Genomic DNA, 14,790 nt, shown 5'->3' on the forward strand with positions numbered 1-14,790 from the left:
AATTAAAACGCAGTGCTGATATGCTTGAACACTTGGATGATTATATGGCTAATGTCAAAGGTGAACTTAAACTTATTAGTAAACATGCTTCTATGGTTACCACTCAAGTAGAACAAGTACTTAAAGCTCAAAATGATCTGCTCAATGAATTGAATAGTATGAATAATGACTATGCTGTTAGAGTGGCTACTAGAATTGGTAAAATGACTCAGGAATCTTTGTATCCTGAAGGCCACCCTAAGAGAATTGAGTAAGATTCTCAGAGAAATAATATAGATGCACCTAGTCCTTCTAGAAGGAAGAAAAAGAAAAATGATAGGACTTTGCATGCTTCTAGTGAACCAATTGCTGAAACATCTGAGAATCCAAATGATATTTCTATTTCTGATGCTGAAACACAATCTGGTAATGAACCTGAAATTAGTGATAATGTTAATGATAACGTTCATGATGATGCTCAACCTAGCAATGATAATGATATAGAGAATGAACCTGCTGTTGATCTTGATAACCCACAATCAAAGAATCAACGTTATGATAAGAAAGACTTTGTTGCTAGGAAACATGGTAAAGAAAGAGAACCATGGGTTCAAAAACCCATGCCTTTTTCTCCCAAACCATCCAAGAAAAAGGATGATGAGGATTTTGAGTGCTTTGCTGAAATGATTAGACCTATCTTTTTGCGTATGCGATTAACTGATATGCTCAAAATGAATCCTTATGCTAAGTATATGAAAGAAATTGTTACTAATAAAAGAAAGATATCGGAAGCTGAAATTTCCACCATGCTTGCTAATACTTTTAAGTGTGGAATACCAAAGAAACTTGGAGATCCAGGAGTACCCACTATACCATGCTCCATTAAAAGAAACTATGTTAAAACTGCTTTATGTGATCTTGGAGCCGGTGTTAGTGTTATGCCTCTCTCTTTATGTCGTAGACTTGATTTGAATAAGTTGACACCTACTGAAATATCTTTGCAAATGGCTGATAAATCAACTGCTATACCTGTCGGTATTTGTGAGGATGTGCCTGTTCTGGTTGCAAACGTTACTATTTTAACGGACTTTGTTATTCTTGATATTCACGAGGACGATAGTATGTCTATTATTCTTGGAAGACCCTTCTTGAATACTGCAGGGGCTGTTATTGATTGCACCAAAGGCAATGCCACTTTTCATGTTAATGGTAATGAGCATACGGTACACTTTCCGAGGAAACAACCTCAAGTCCACAGTATCAATTCTATTGGAAATATTTCAACAATCACTATTGGAGGTTTTGAATTTCCTCTTCCTACTCTCAAGAAGAAATATGATATTCTAATTATTGGGGATGTGCATATCCCCGTTGAGGTAACCAAGTGTTATTCGAAAATTCTCTGGTTACATGTTATTCGGAATGAGTTTGTTAACAAGACTTGATCAACCTTGTTAATGGATTCCTTTTGATGATCATGAGATGGATGAATTTAGAAAACACAACTCTCTGTACCCTCTTTCTACTTTCTGTTATTTATATTAAATAAAGCAAAAATAGTAATTTTTGTCTGTTTTCTGATTATCCGTACAATATAAAAATACCCTGAAAATAAAAGTTCTCCAAATGCCCTGAAATTTAAATATGTTTTTTTCTGGAATATTTAAGAATATTTGGCACTGAGAACACAGCAGGGGGGCATCCACCTGGCCACGAGGGTGGAGGGCGCGCCCCCCTGCCTCGTGGGCCCACGACGGCCCTCGTCCACTTATTCCTGCACCCACACACTCCTTCTTCCTCCCACAAACACCATTATCCAACTCAAGCACAAGTTCTAGCTCATTTTGCTGCGATTTTCGATCTCCTTGCTCAAAGCACCTCTCACAAAACTGCTTTGAGGGATTGTTCCTTGGTATGTGACTCCTCCAATGGTCCAATAAGTTTTTGTTCTAGTGCTTTATTCATTGCATATTTTTGCTGCTTAGGTGACCCTGTTCCTGAGCTTGCATGTCAAATTTATATGGTTCCAAGTAGTTTTGATGCATGATATAGGCTCTAGGCACTTGTAGGAGTAGTTGCTATCAATTTTGTTGAGTTTGGTTCACTTTTATTTTGAAGTTACTAAAAATTTCAGAAATTTTTCAGAGGAAGAAATATGTTTAGGAAAATGTACCAAGGTGGTTCTTCAAGGAAACAAGGACCCAGGCTTGCAATGCGTGATGCTGATGATGAGCCACCAAGGGACGCTCCAGTGCGGCCTTGTGAATGGCCTTTAGAGGACTTCATGGATCGAGCAGGAATTAAGGAAGAATTTAACGCATATTTGCGTAATGCCGATCTTGTGAGCTTCGAGGCAGAAAAATGCCGTCAGTACCACTATCTCACTAGTTCCTTTGTGAGGAGGTTTGAATTTTCATCTTCACGTAATTCTCAAACTGTCCTGTTTGATCTTTATGAAAATTCTTACAATATGGACTTAGAGGACTTTACTACTGCTTGCAAACTTCCACAATGGGGTAGTGCTAGTGAACCTCGCAAATCTGAATTTAGAGATTTTCTTGCTAGTATAACTGTGGGGGAATCTAGAGATATATCACAAGCTACCATAGGGAGCATTCACTTTCCTGCTATACATTATTTTGCTCTCTTCATAGGTAGATGCATTAATGGTAAAGATGAAGCATGTCACATGTGCGTCCCTGACCTCAGTATTCTTAGGAGTGCTGTGTTAGGAGAAAAATCTTATAATTTGGGAGCCATTGTTGCACGTAGGTTGCATCTTAATAGATTTAATGAAGATTTCTTTGGTGGAATTTATGCAAGCCGCATAGCTAATTTTCTTGGTATAACCATACGTGAGGATGATATTGAGTTGCCTCCTGCTTATTTGGATTATGAGGATATGGGTCGTCATCAGTTTGTTGAGAGGAACGACCAGTTCCTCCAATACCGACTAATCTTTGAAAAACGACGCACCTATCACGTCGCTCTCCCTGCTTCTACTTTCTTTGATTTTCAGGCAAAGGGGAGATATTTTATAACCAAAGAGGAGGCAGAAGAGTATAAGAGGAGGGGTGAGCTAGCTTGCCTCCAAGCTGCAGCCCACGATGCAATGACTGATGCAACTCAGTACGACCCCAACTACAACTTTGGATATCCGCCAGGCGATCCGTGGCATTAGACCAACTTAGGCCAAAAGCCTAAGCTTGGGGGAGTACGTATTTCCCACTGACATTACATTCATGTTCACACACTCATACTTTTTCATTGTATCATCCATGTTAGTTTATTTTCTATTTTTTCCTTTCTTCTTGTGTGTTTGATAAACCTTAAGAAAAAAATTAGTTGTAGCTTTTAATTAGTTTACTTTCCATGCTCGTAGTAGTAATTAAAAAGAAAACCCAAACAGATTTCATGTTCTTCTTTTGCTTGTTGGGAGATTTCCCGTGTAAATAGTTTTATTTCTTTTCTTTTCTTTGGGGGTCGGTAGGAGAAGACCATGATTAAATTGTTGAAGTGGCTCTTATATGCATTATTGTTGATCTGACAAAAGAGCCCATATTGCCTTGTCTTCTCCTGTTTATTGAATGCTTACAGATTCCAGCTTAGTCCAATGCACGCGCACTATTATTATTATTCACATCATTCGGTCATGCAAGTGAAAAGCAATTATGATGATATATGATGAACTGGTTGAGATGGGAGAAGCTGGTATGAACTTGACCTCTCTTGTTTTTGTAAATATGATTAGTCCATCATTCCTGATTTAGCCTATTATGAATAAACATGTTTGCAATGAAAATTAGAGATTATAGTTGCTTATGCCATGCTTAATTAGCTAGGAGCTTATAATGGTTTATCTTGCGTGCCAACATGCTATTAAAATGCTTGTGATGTGGTATGATAGGATGGTATCCTCTTTTGAACGATTCAAGTGGCTTGACATGGCACATGTTCATGCATGTAGTTGAAACAAAATCAACATAGCCTCTATGATATTTATGTTCATGGTGCATTATATCCTACTCATGCTTGCATTCGGTGTTGATTAATTTTAATGCATGTTCATGACTGTTGTCGCTCTCTAGCTGGTCGCTTCCCAGTATTTTGCTAGCCTTCACTTGTACTCAGCAGGAATACTGCTTGTGCATCCAATCCCATAAAGTCCAAAGTTATTACATATGAGTCCACCATACCTACCTATATACGGTATCTACCTGCCGTTCCAAGTAAATTTGTATGTGCCAAACTCTAAACCTTCAAATAAATATCCTGTTTTGTATGCTCGAATAGCTCATGTATCAACTAGGGCTGTCTGTATCTTCCATGTTAGGCGGGTTATTCTCAAGAGGAGTGGACTCCGCTCCTCACTCACGAGAAAATGGCTGGTCACCGGGGTGCCCAGTCCCATGCTTTATGCAAATCAAATCAAAATAATTAGAAACAAAACAACCCCTGGGACTCTTGTTAGTTGGAGGCAGTTGTTGTTTCGAGCAAGCCATGGATGGATGCTTGTTGGTGGAGGGGGAGTAAAAACTTTACCATTCTGTATGGGAACCGCCTATAATGTGTGTAGCATGGAATATATCGCCATCTCTTGGTTGTTATGTTGACAATGAAAGTATACCGCTCAAAATATTATTCATCTCTATTTCAAAACCGAGCTCCGGCACCTCTACAAATCCCTGCTTCCCTCTGCGAAGGGCCTATCTATTTACTTTCATGTTGAGTCATCATCCTCTTATTAAAAAGCACCAGTTGGAGAGCACCACTGTCATTTGCATTCATTACTGTTAGTTTACATTGAGTATGACTTGACTGGATCTCTTTTACCATGAATTACAATGTCTAGTCAGTCCTTGATCTTTAAAGGTGCTCTGCATTTATGTTTTGCGGTCTCAGAAAGGGCTAGTGAGATACCGTCTTGTTATATCATATTATGATTGTTTTGAGAAAGTGTTGTCATCCGAGATTTATTATTATTGCTCGCTAGTTGATTATGCCATTAATATGAGTAAACATGAGACCTAAGAGTTATTGTGAATATGGTTAGTTCATAATCTTTGCTGAAAACTTGAATGCTGGCTTTACATATTTACAACAACAAGAGCAAACAGAGTTTGTATAAGTTTTTCTTTATCAGTTTTAGTTTGTCAACTGAATTTCTTGAGGACAAGCAAAGGTTTAAGCTTGGGGAGTTGATACATCTCTGTCGTATTTACTTTTCCAAACACTTTTGCCCTTGTTTTGGACTCTAACTTGCATGATTTGAATGGAACTAACCTGGACAGACGTTGTTGTCAGCAGAATTGCCCTAGTGTTATTTATGTGCAGAAACAAAAGTTCTCGGAATGACCTAAAACTCCATGGAGCGATTTTTTGGAAATAATAAAAAATACTGGCAAAAGATCAAGACCAGGGGCCCACACCCTAGCCACGGGGGTGGGGGCGCGCCTGCCCCCCTGGGCGCACCCCCTACCTCGTGGGCCCCCTGGAGCTCCTCCGACCTCAACTCCAACTCTATATATTCGTGTTCAGAGAAAAAAAATAAAGGATAAGGATTCATCGCGGTTTACGATACGGAGCCGCCGCTAAGCCCTAAACTCTCTCGGGAGGGCTGATCTGGAGTCCGTTCAGGGCTCCGGAGAGGGGAACCCATCGCCATCGTCATCATCAACCATCCTCCTTCACCAATTTCATGATGCTCACCGCCGTGTGTGAGTAATTCCATCATAGGCTTGCTGGACAGTGATGGGTTTGATGAGATTTATCATGTAATCGAGTTAGTTTTGTTAGGGTTTGATCCCTAGTATCCACTATGTTCTGAGATTGATGTTGCTATGACTTTTGCTATGCTTAATGCTTGTCACTAGGGCCCAAGTGCCATGATTTCAGATCTGAACCTATTATGTTTTCATGAATATATGTGATTTCTTGATCCTATCTTGCAAGTCTATAGTCACCTACTATGTGTTATGATCCGGCAACCCCAAAGTGACAATAATCGGGACCACTTCCGGTGATGACCGTAGTTTGAGGAGTTCATGTATTCATTTTGTGTTAATGCTTTGGTCCGGTACTCTATTAAAAGGAGGCCTTAATATCCCTTAGTTTCCACTAGGACCCCGCTTCCATGGGAGGGTAGGACAAAAGATGTCATGCAAGTTCTTTTCCATAAGCAAGTATGACCATATACTGAATACATGCCTACATTACATTGATGAATTGGAGCTAGTTCTGTGTCACCCTATGTTATGACTGTTACATGATGAACCACATCCGGCATAATTCTCTATCACCGATCCATTGCCTATGAGCTTTCCATATATTGTTCTTCGCTTATTTACTTTTCCGTTGCTATTGTTACAATCACTACAAAATACCCAAAAACATTACATTTGCTACCATTACCTTTTGCTACCGTTACCACTACTATCATATTACTTTGCTACTAAATACCTTGCTGCAGATATTAAGTTTCTAGGTGTGGTTGAATTGACAACTCAGCTGCTAATACTTGAGAATATTCTTTGGCTCCCCTTGTGTCGAATCAATAAATTTGGGTTGAATACTCTACCCTCGAAAACTATTGTGATCCCCTATACTTGTGGGTTATCAGGACGTCATCAAGCTGAATGTGTGCTGAACTTGGAGGTGCCGTGCGATCGGTACTTGGATCGGTCGGATCATGAAGACGTTCGACTACATCAACCGCGTTCCCATAACGCTTCCGCTTACGGTCTACGAGGGTACATGGATGATACTCTTCCCTCTCGTTGCTATGCATCACCATGATCTTGCGTGTGCATAGGAATTTTTTTCGAAGTTACTACGTTCCCCAACACGTATGTCTTCTAGCAAAATCTTCAAAGTGCTGGCTCTGGCATTAGAGGCTAGGGCATGCTGGCATGAGGAACTTGCACACTCTCGCGAAGAAGAAGCATGTCATAGGCATCAAGGGCATCAAGTTCAAGAAGGATCATCTATGCGGTGCCTACGAAGCTGGGAAGATGACTAGGGCCAAGCATCCCTCAAAGACAATCATGACGACGACACGTCCCTTCGAGCTGCTTTACCTGGACTTATTTGGCCCTACTCACTACTCTACCCTCACTACCACTGCTTGCCTCTATGGCTTCGTCATTGTTGATGATTACTCGAGATATACATGGGTGCACATAATTATCTACAAGAATGAAGTGCAGGATGTCTTCAAACGATTCGCGAATCGCGCCATGACCAACTATGGCATCAAGATCAAGCACATCAGAAGTGACAATGGCACTGAATTCAAGAACACTGGCCTCAACACTTATCTTGATACATTAGGCATCTCACATGAGTTCTCAGCTCCATACACACCTCAGCAGAATGGCATCGTGGAGCGCAAGAATAGAACCCTCATTGAAATGGCACGGATGATGCTTGATGATTACAAGACCCCAAGGAAGTCCTGGCCTGAAGCTATTGATACTGCATGCCATGTCATCAACCGTGTTTATCTTCACAAGTTCCTATAGAAGACATCATATGAGCTCCTGACTGGTAAGAAGCCAAACGTCAGCTACTTCAGAGTATTTGGTGCTAGGTGCTGGATCAAGGATCCATATCACACTTCAAAATTTGCACCGAAAGCACATGAAGGGTTTTATGCTAGGCTACAGAAAGGATTCACACTCCTACAAAGTCTTCAACCTCTTTCACTATAAAGTGGTTGAAACCGTGGATGTATGCGGTTCGATGAGACTAACGGCTCGCAAAGAGAGCACCTACCAAATGTGCTAGATGAAGCCTCACCTAGTGAATCTATCAAGCTTATGGGTACTGGAGAAATCTTACCTTCGGGGGCTTAGGCTGAAGAGGAAATCATCATTTCTGCACCTAATCAACCTGAAGACACTGCTCAGCCTAAAGCCAACGCTGAAGATGAAGAAAATAATCAGCAAGAGCAAAATCTTCGTCTAGTCCATCCACGTGTTGCAAACGAAGTACATATTGAGAAGATAATTGATAGCATCAATGCACCTGGTCCACTCACTCGTTCAAGAGCAACACAGCTTACAAATTGATGTGGGCACTTTGCATTTGTCTCAATATCTGAACCCAAGAAAGTTGATGAAGCCTTCATGGAACCTGCAAGGATTCAAGCTATGCAAGAAGAGCTTCAACCGTTCGAGCTGAACAATGTTTGGGAGCTAGTGAAGCATCCTGATCCTTGCAAGAACAATATCATTGGCACCAAATGGATATATCGCAACAAACAAGATGAGCATGGTCAAGTTGTCAGAAACAAAGCCCGTCTCGTCGCTCAAGGTTACACTCAAGTTGAAGGGATTGACTTCGATGAAACGTTTGCTCCTGTGGCTAGGCTTGAAGCTATTCGCATTCTGTTAGCCTATGCCAACCACAACAACATTCTTCTATACCAAATGGATGTAAATAGTGCCTTTCTCTATGGAAAAATTGAAGAAGAAGTGTATGTTGCACAACCACCTGGCTTTGAAGACCCAAAGCGTCCTGACATGGTATACAAGCTCAACAAGGCACTGTATGGCCTCAAACAAGCACCTCAAGCTTGGTATGACACACTCAAAGACTTCCTGAAGAGCAAAGGCTTCAAACCTGGTTCCCTAGATCCCACACTCTTCACGGAGACATATGATGGTGAACTGTTTGTATGCCAAATCTATGTGGATGACATTATCTTCGGCTGCACTGATAAGAGATACAGTGATGATTTTGGGCATATGATGCAACATCAATATTAGATGTCAATGATGGGTGAGCTGAAGTTCTTCCTTGGTCTTCAAATCCGTCAACAGAGTAATGGCATCTTCATATCACAAGAAAAATACCTCAAAGATTGCCTGAAGAAGTTTGGAATGCAAGACCGCAAAGGGTACATGACACCAATGCCAACCAAAAGTCATCTAGGCCCCGACGACAATGGTAAAGAGTTTGACCAAAAGGTATACCGCTCCATGATTGGTTCTTTACTCTACTTATGTGCATCTAGGCCAGATATAATGCTTAGCATTTGCATGTGTGACCGATTCCAAGCGGCACCAAAGGAATTGCATCACTTAGTTGTGAAGTGAATTCTTCGATATTTGGCTTACACCCCAACACTAGGATTATAGTATCCAAAGGGCTCAGAGTTTGATCTAGTTGGATTCTCAGATGTTGATTATGTTGGTGACAAGGTTGATCGCAAGTCCACATTAGGAACATGTCACTTTCTTGGATGATCTCTTGTCTGTTGGTCTTCAAAGAAGCAAAACTGTGTATCCCTCTCTATTGCTGAATCTGAATACATTACCGCTGGATCTTCTTGCGCTCAGCTTCTATGGATGAAGCAAACTCTCAAGGACTATGGCATCCACCTGAAGCATGTGCCACTCTACTGCGACAATGAAAGCGTCATCAAGATTGCCAACAACCCAGTTCAACACTCGAAGACAAAGCACATTCAGATCTGTCATCACTTTCTCAGAGATCATGTCATGAAGGAAGATATTGATATTATTCACGTCAACACTGAAGAGCAATTGGCGGATATCTTCACAAAGCCCTTGGATGAGAAAAGGTTTTGCAAGTTGCGGTGTGAGCTAAATATCTTAGAATCCTCAAATGACCTGTGATTGGACACACATCCTAACACTTATGCATGTTGATGACTTAGATGTGCAACACACAAAGTGACGTATATCTTCAATCAATGAATACATACACTCTATGTGTGAATACATTAATGCGGAATTTGACTTCAGAGCGCCATGATAATTGTGCGCCGTGTCTGGGTCTAATACTTCCTACATGGCAGGTAACGCCACCACCAAACCTTCTCAAAGATTTTCTTTTGGCGTCATGATTGCATTAAATTTGCATTTGGTTTGTCTTCAACATTGATTTATCTTCATGGATTATCTTCGCAATGTTGATTTAGTCGTTTGATCTATATGGTGTTATGTCCTCTATATATGGTGTTATGTCCTCTACAACATTCACTTATAGCTATGCCTTCGAACTTGCCATTTTTTCCGAACTAAGTAAATGTGATCAGACCCTAACCCCTTTTGTGCTTCTTCCTCAAACTCCATCTATCTAGTCATATGTATTCTGTTGAAACTTGTCGAATGTCTTCACTGCATCCTTGTCAGCTAAAGATACAGAGACACACATTTAAAACTGCATTCAATGATATATATCTTTGTCCTGAATCCCGGAAAAGCCGGAACGACCACCCGACAAACCAGGCGTGCGTGGGAACATGGAACAACTTTCAATGAGTTGTATGCACGCCACGTGTCCATCAGATGTGAACCGCCAGGGGCACCTGCGTAATTACGCTGTGCAGCCCTCTACCTTATAAATATCCACACCGCGGGGTCATTATATTTTCTTCCACCTCACCACCTCGCTCAAACCCTCGTTAGGGTGTGGGAGATTGAACTGCTTGGCTTCCCTTGTTTAGCAGTTCGTCAGTGGTAATTAAATCTCACTTTTTACTATCTTTTTGATCCGTAAAATCCATCCACTTCAACCAAAAGTGGTTCCTATACTTCCAAATCTAGATATGTCTTTGTCTGCATCTCATATCATGTAAAGGATATTCACTTATGCTTCATAACTAGTTAGATTCTGTCGGATTATGGGTTCCGGCAAACCCTTAAGGTTCGAACACTGGGGTGCACATGAAGATCTCTCTCCCCCTAGCTCGCTCTCGCAACGATCACAAAGCCTAGCTCGACGAACCCAAAGAACAAGAGACACGAGGGTTTATACTGGTTCGGGCCACCATTGTGGTGTAATACCCTACTCCAGTGTGGTGTGGTGGATTGCCTTGTAGGCTGAGATGAACTAGTACAAGGGATGAATAGCCTCTTGAGGAGAGGTGTTCTTGAGCTCGGCGAGCTTGTGTGTGTGAGGATGGTCTGAATGATCCGTCGCCTGCTAAGGTGGTGGCTAGTCCTATTTATAGAGGCCCTGGTCCTCTTCCCAAATGTTTAGGCGGGAAGCGATCCCACAACGGCCAATTTCGAAGGGAGACAACTAGTACAAGTTATCCTGACAAAAGGTGGTCTTCGCCTGACAAAGGCTCTGGTGGTGACGTTGTGGGCTCCGCAGTGACCTCCGTCCTGCCATCCTGTTGGTCTTGGTCTCGTGAACGTGATTTTCTCACCGAACGTGATCCAGGAGACTTGGACCCTACTCCAGGGGGTCAAAGAGGAGGTCACGAGGGTGGGGGGCGCCCCCCTAGGGCGCGCCCCCTGCCTCATGGGCCCCTCGGTGCTCCACCGACGTACTCCTTCCTCCTATATATACCTATGTACCCCCAAACGATCAGAACAGGAGCCAAAAACCTAATTCCACCGCCGCAACTTTCTGTATCCATGAGATCCCATCTTGGGGCCTGTTCTGGAGCTCCGCCGGAAGAGGGCCGTCATCACGGAGGGCTTCTACATCATCCTAGCCTCTCCAATGAAGTGTGAGTAGTTTACCTCAGACCTTCGGGTCCATAGTTAGTAGATAGATGGCTTCTTATCTCTCTTTGAATCTCAATACAAAGTTCTCCGCCTCTCTTGTGGAGATCTATTCGATGTAATCTTCTTTTTGCGGTGTGTTTGTTGAGACCGATGAATTGTGGGTTTATGATCAAGTCTATCTATGAATAATATTTGAATCTTCTCTGAATTCTTTTATGTATGGTTGGTTATCTTTGCAAGTCTCTTCGAATTATCCGTTTGGTTTGGCCAACTAGATTGGTAGTTCTTGCCATGGGAGAAGTGCTTAGCTTTGGGTTCGATCTTGCGGTGTCCTTACCCAGTGACAGAAGGGGCAGCAAGGCACGTATTGTATTGTTGCCATCGAGGATAACAAGATGGGGTTTATTTCATATTGCATGAATTTATCTCTCTACATCATGTCATCTTGCTTAAGGCGTTACTCTGTTTTTAACTTAATACTCTAGATGCATGCCGGATAGTGGTCGATGAGTGGAGTAATAGTAGTAGATGCAGAATCGTTTCGATCTACTTGTCACGGACGTGATGCCTATATACATGATCATGCCTAGATATTCTCATGACTATGCTCAATTCTGTCAATTGCTCAACAGTAATTTGTTCACCCACCATAGAATACTTATGCTCTTGAGAGAAGCCACTATTGAAACCTATGGCCCCCGGGTCTATTCTCATCATATCAATCTCCATCACTTTAATCTTGCTTTGCTTTTTTACTTTTCTTTTACTTTTTACTTTGCATCTTTATACCAAAAATATCAAAAATATTATATCTATCAGATCTCACTCTCGTAAGTGACTGTGAAGGGATTGACAACCCCTAATCGTGTTGGTTGCGAGTAGCTATCGCTTTGTGCAGGTACGAGGGACTTGAGCGTGGCCTCCTACTGGATTGATACCTTGGTTCTCAAAAACTGAGGGAAATACTTACGCTACTCTGCTGCATCATCCCTTCCTCTTCGGGGAAAACCAACGCAAGATCAAGACGTAGCAAGAAGGATTTCTGTCACCGTTGCCGGGGAGTCTACGCGAAAAGTCAACATACCAAGTACCCATCGCAATCCCTATCTCCCGCATTACATTATTTGCCATTTACCTCTCGTTTTCCTCTCCCCCCAATTCACCCTTGTCGTTTTATTCGCCCTCTCTCTCTCTATCCTACCTCTCTATTTGCCTCTTTTTGACCGCTTCCCTTTTTGTTTGCTCGTGTGTTAGATTGCTTGTTTGTCGCGATGGCTCAATCGAGATTTGGTGATCTTAACCTTAAAAGGTTAGAGGAGATCGAAACCAACGTCAGGAAGTTTATGGTTTTGCAATTTGAGCATAATAATTTCTTTAGAAACGAGCTTAAGGAACAAAAAAGTTTTATGAGTTATATGAATAAAGAGCTAGATGATATGTCTAAAGAATTTGATGGTATAAGATCCCAAATTGCTCGTCTAGAAAAAATGACTGCTGAAATTTCGGATATGCAAGCCACCTTAGTTAATAAGATGGCTGCTAAACTGGATTCCTATGAAAATCAAGATGAAGATCTAAAAGTTATTGATGTGTCCCCTATTAAATCTTTGTTTTGCAATATGAATCTTGATGAAACTGAATATGATCTTCCTTTACCTAGAAGGCGTTCTAAAAATTCGGAGTATTTAGATCTTAATGATGAAATTGATGAAAGTGGGATTGAAAGAAATAAAAATCTAGATGTTGCTAAACCCACTATATTGGATTTCAAGGAATTTAATTATGAAAGTTCCTCTTTAATTGATTGTATTTCCTTGTTGCAATCCGTGCTAAATTCTCCACATGCTTATAGTCAAAATAAAGCCTTCACCGAACATATTGTTGATGCCTTGATGCAATCTTATGAAGAAAAACTTGAGTTGAAAGTTTCTATCCCTAGAAAACTCTATGACGAGTGGGAACAAACTATTAAAATTAAAACTAAAGATCATGAGTTTTATGCTTTGAGTGATTTGGGTGCTAGTGTCTCTACTATTCCCAAGACTTTGTGTGATTTGCTAGATTTCTGTAATTTTGATGATTGCTCTCTAAACTTGCATCTTGCAGATTCCACTATTAAGAAACCTATGGGAAGGATTAATGATGTTCTCATTGTTGCAAATAGGAATTATGTGCCCATAGATTTCATTGTTCTTGGTATAGATTGCAATCCTTCTCGCCCTATTATTCTTGGTAGACCTTTCCTTAGAACGGTTGGTGCGATTATTGATATGAAGGAAGGGAATATTATATTTCAATTTCCATTAAAAAAGGGAATGGAACACTTTCCTAGAAAGAAAATAAAATTACCATATGAAACTATCATGATAGCCACTTATGGATTGCCTACCAAAGATGGCAATACCTAGATCTATCCTCGCTTTTATGCCTAGCTAGGGGCGTTAAACGATAGCGCTTGTTGGGAGGAAACCCAATTTTATTTTTATTCCTTGCTTTTTTCTCCTGCTTAGTAATAAATAAATTATTTAGCCTCTGTTTTGGTTGTGTTTTTTGTGTTTAATTAGTGTTTGTGCCAAGTAGAACCGTTGGGAAGACTTGGGGAATGTCTTGTTGAACTTACTGTAAAAAACAGAAACTTTAGCGCTCACGAGAACTGCTGTAATCTTCGGGAACGTGATTTTCTCACCGAACGTGATCCAGGAGACTTGGACCCTACTCCAGGGGGTCAAAGAGGAGGTCACGAGGGTGGGGGGCGCCCCCCTAGGGCGCGCCCCCTGCCTCGTGGGCCCCTCGGTGCTCCACCGACGTACTCCTTCCTCCTATATATACCTATGTACCCCCAAACGATCAGAACAGGAGCCAAAAACCTAATTCCACCGCCGCAACTTTCTGTATCCATGAGATCCCATCTTGGGGCCTGTTCTGGAGCTCCGCCGGAAGAGGGCCGTCATCACGGAGGGCTTCTACATCATCCTAGCCTCTCCAATGAAGTGTGAGTAGTTTACCTCAGACCTTCGGGTCCATAGTTAGTAGATAGATGTCTTCTTATCTCTCTTTGAATCTCAATACAAAGTTCTCCGCCTCTCTTGTGGAGATCTATTCGATGTAATCTTCTTTTTGCGGTGTGTTTGTTGAGACCGATGAATTGTGGGTTTATGATCAAGTCTATCTATGAATAATATTTGAATCTTCTCTGAATTCTTTTATGTATGGTTGGTTATCTTTGCAAGTCTCTTCGAATTATCCGTTTGGTTTGGCCAACTAGATTGGTAGTTCTTGCCATGGGAGAAGTGCTTAGCTTTGGGTTCGATCTTGCGGTGTCCTT

This window comes from Triticum urartu, chromosome 4A, assembly GCF_056163025.1.
Source record: "Triticum urartu cultivar PI428250 chromosome 4A, HENAU_Tu73, whole genome shotgun sequence".
NCBI lineage: Eukaryota > Viridiplantae > Streptophyta > Magnoliopsida > Poales > Poaceae > Triticum > Triticum urartu.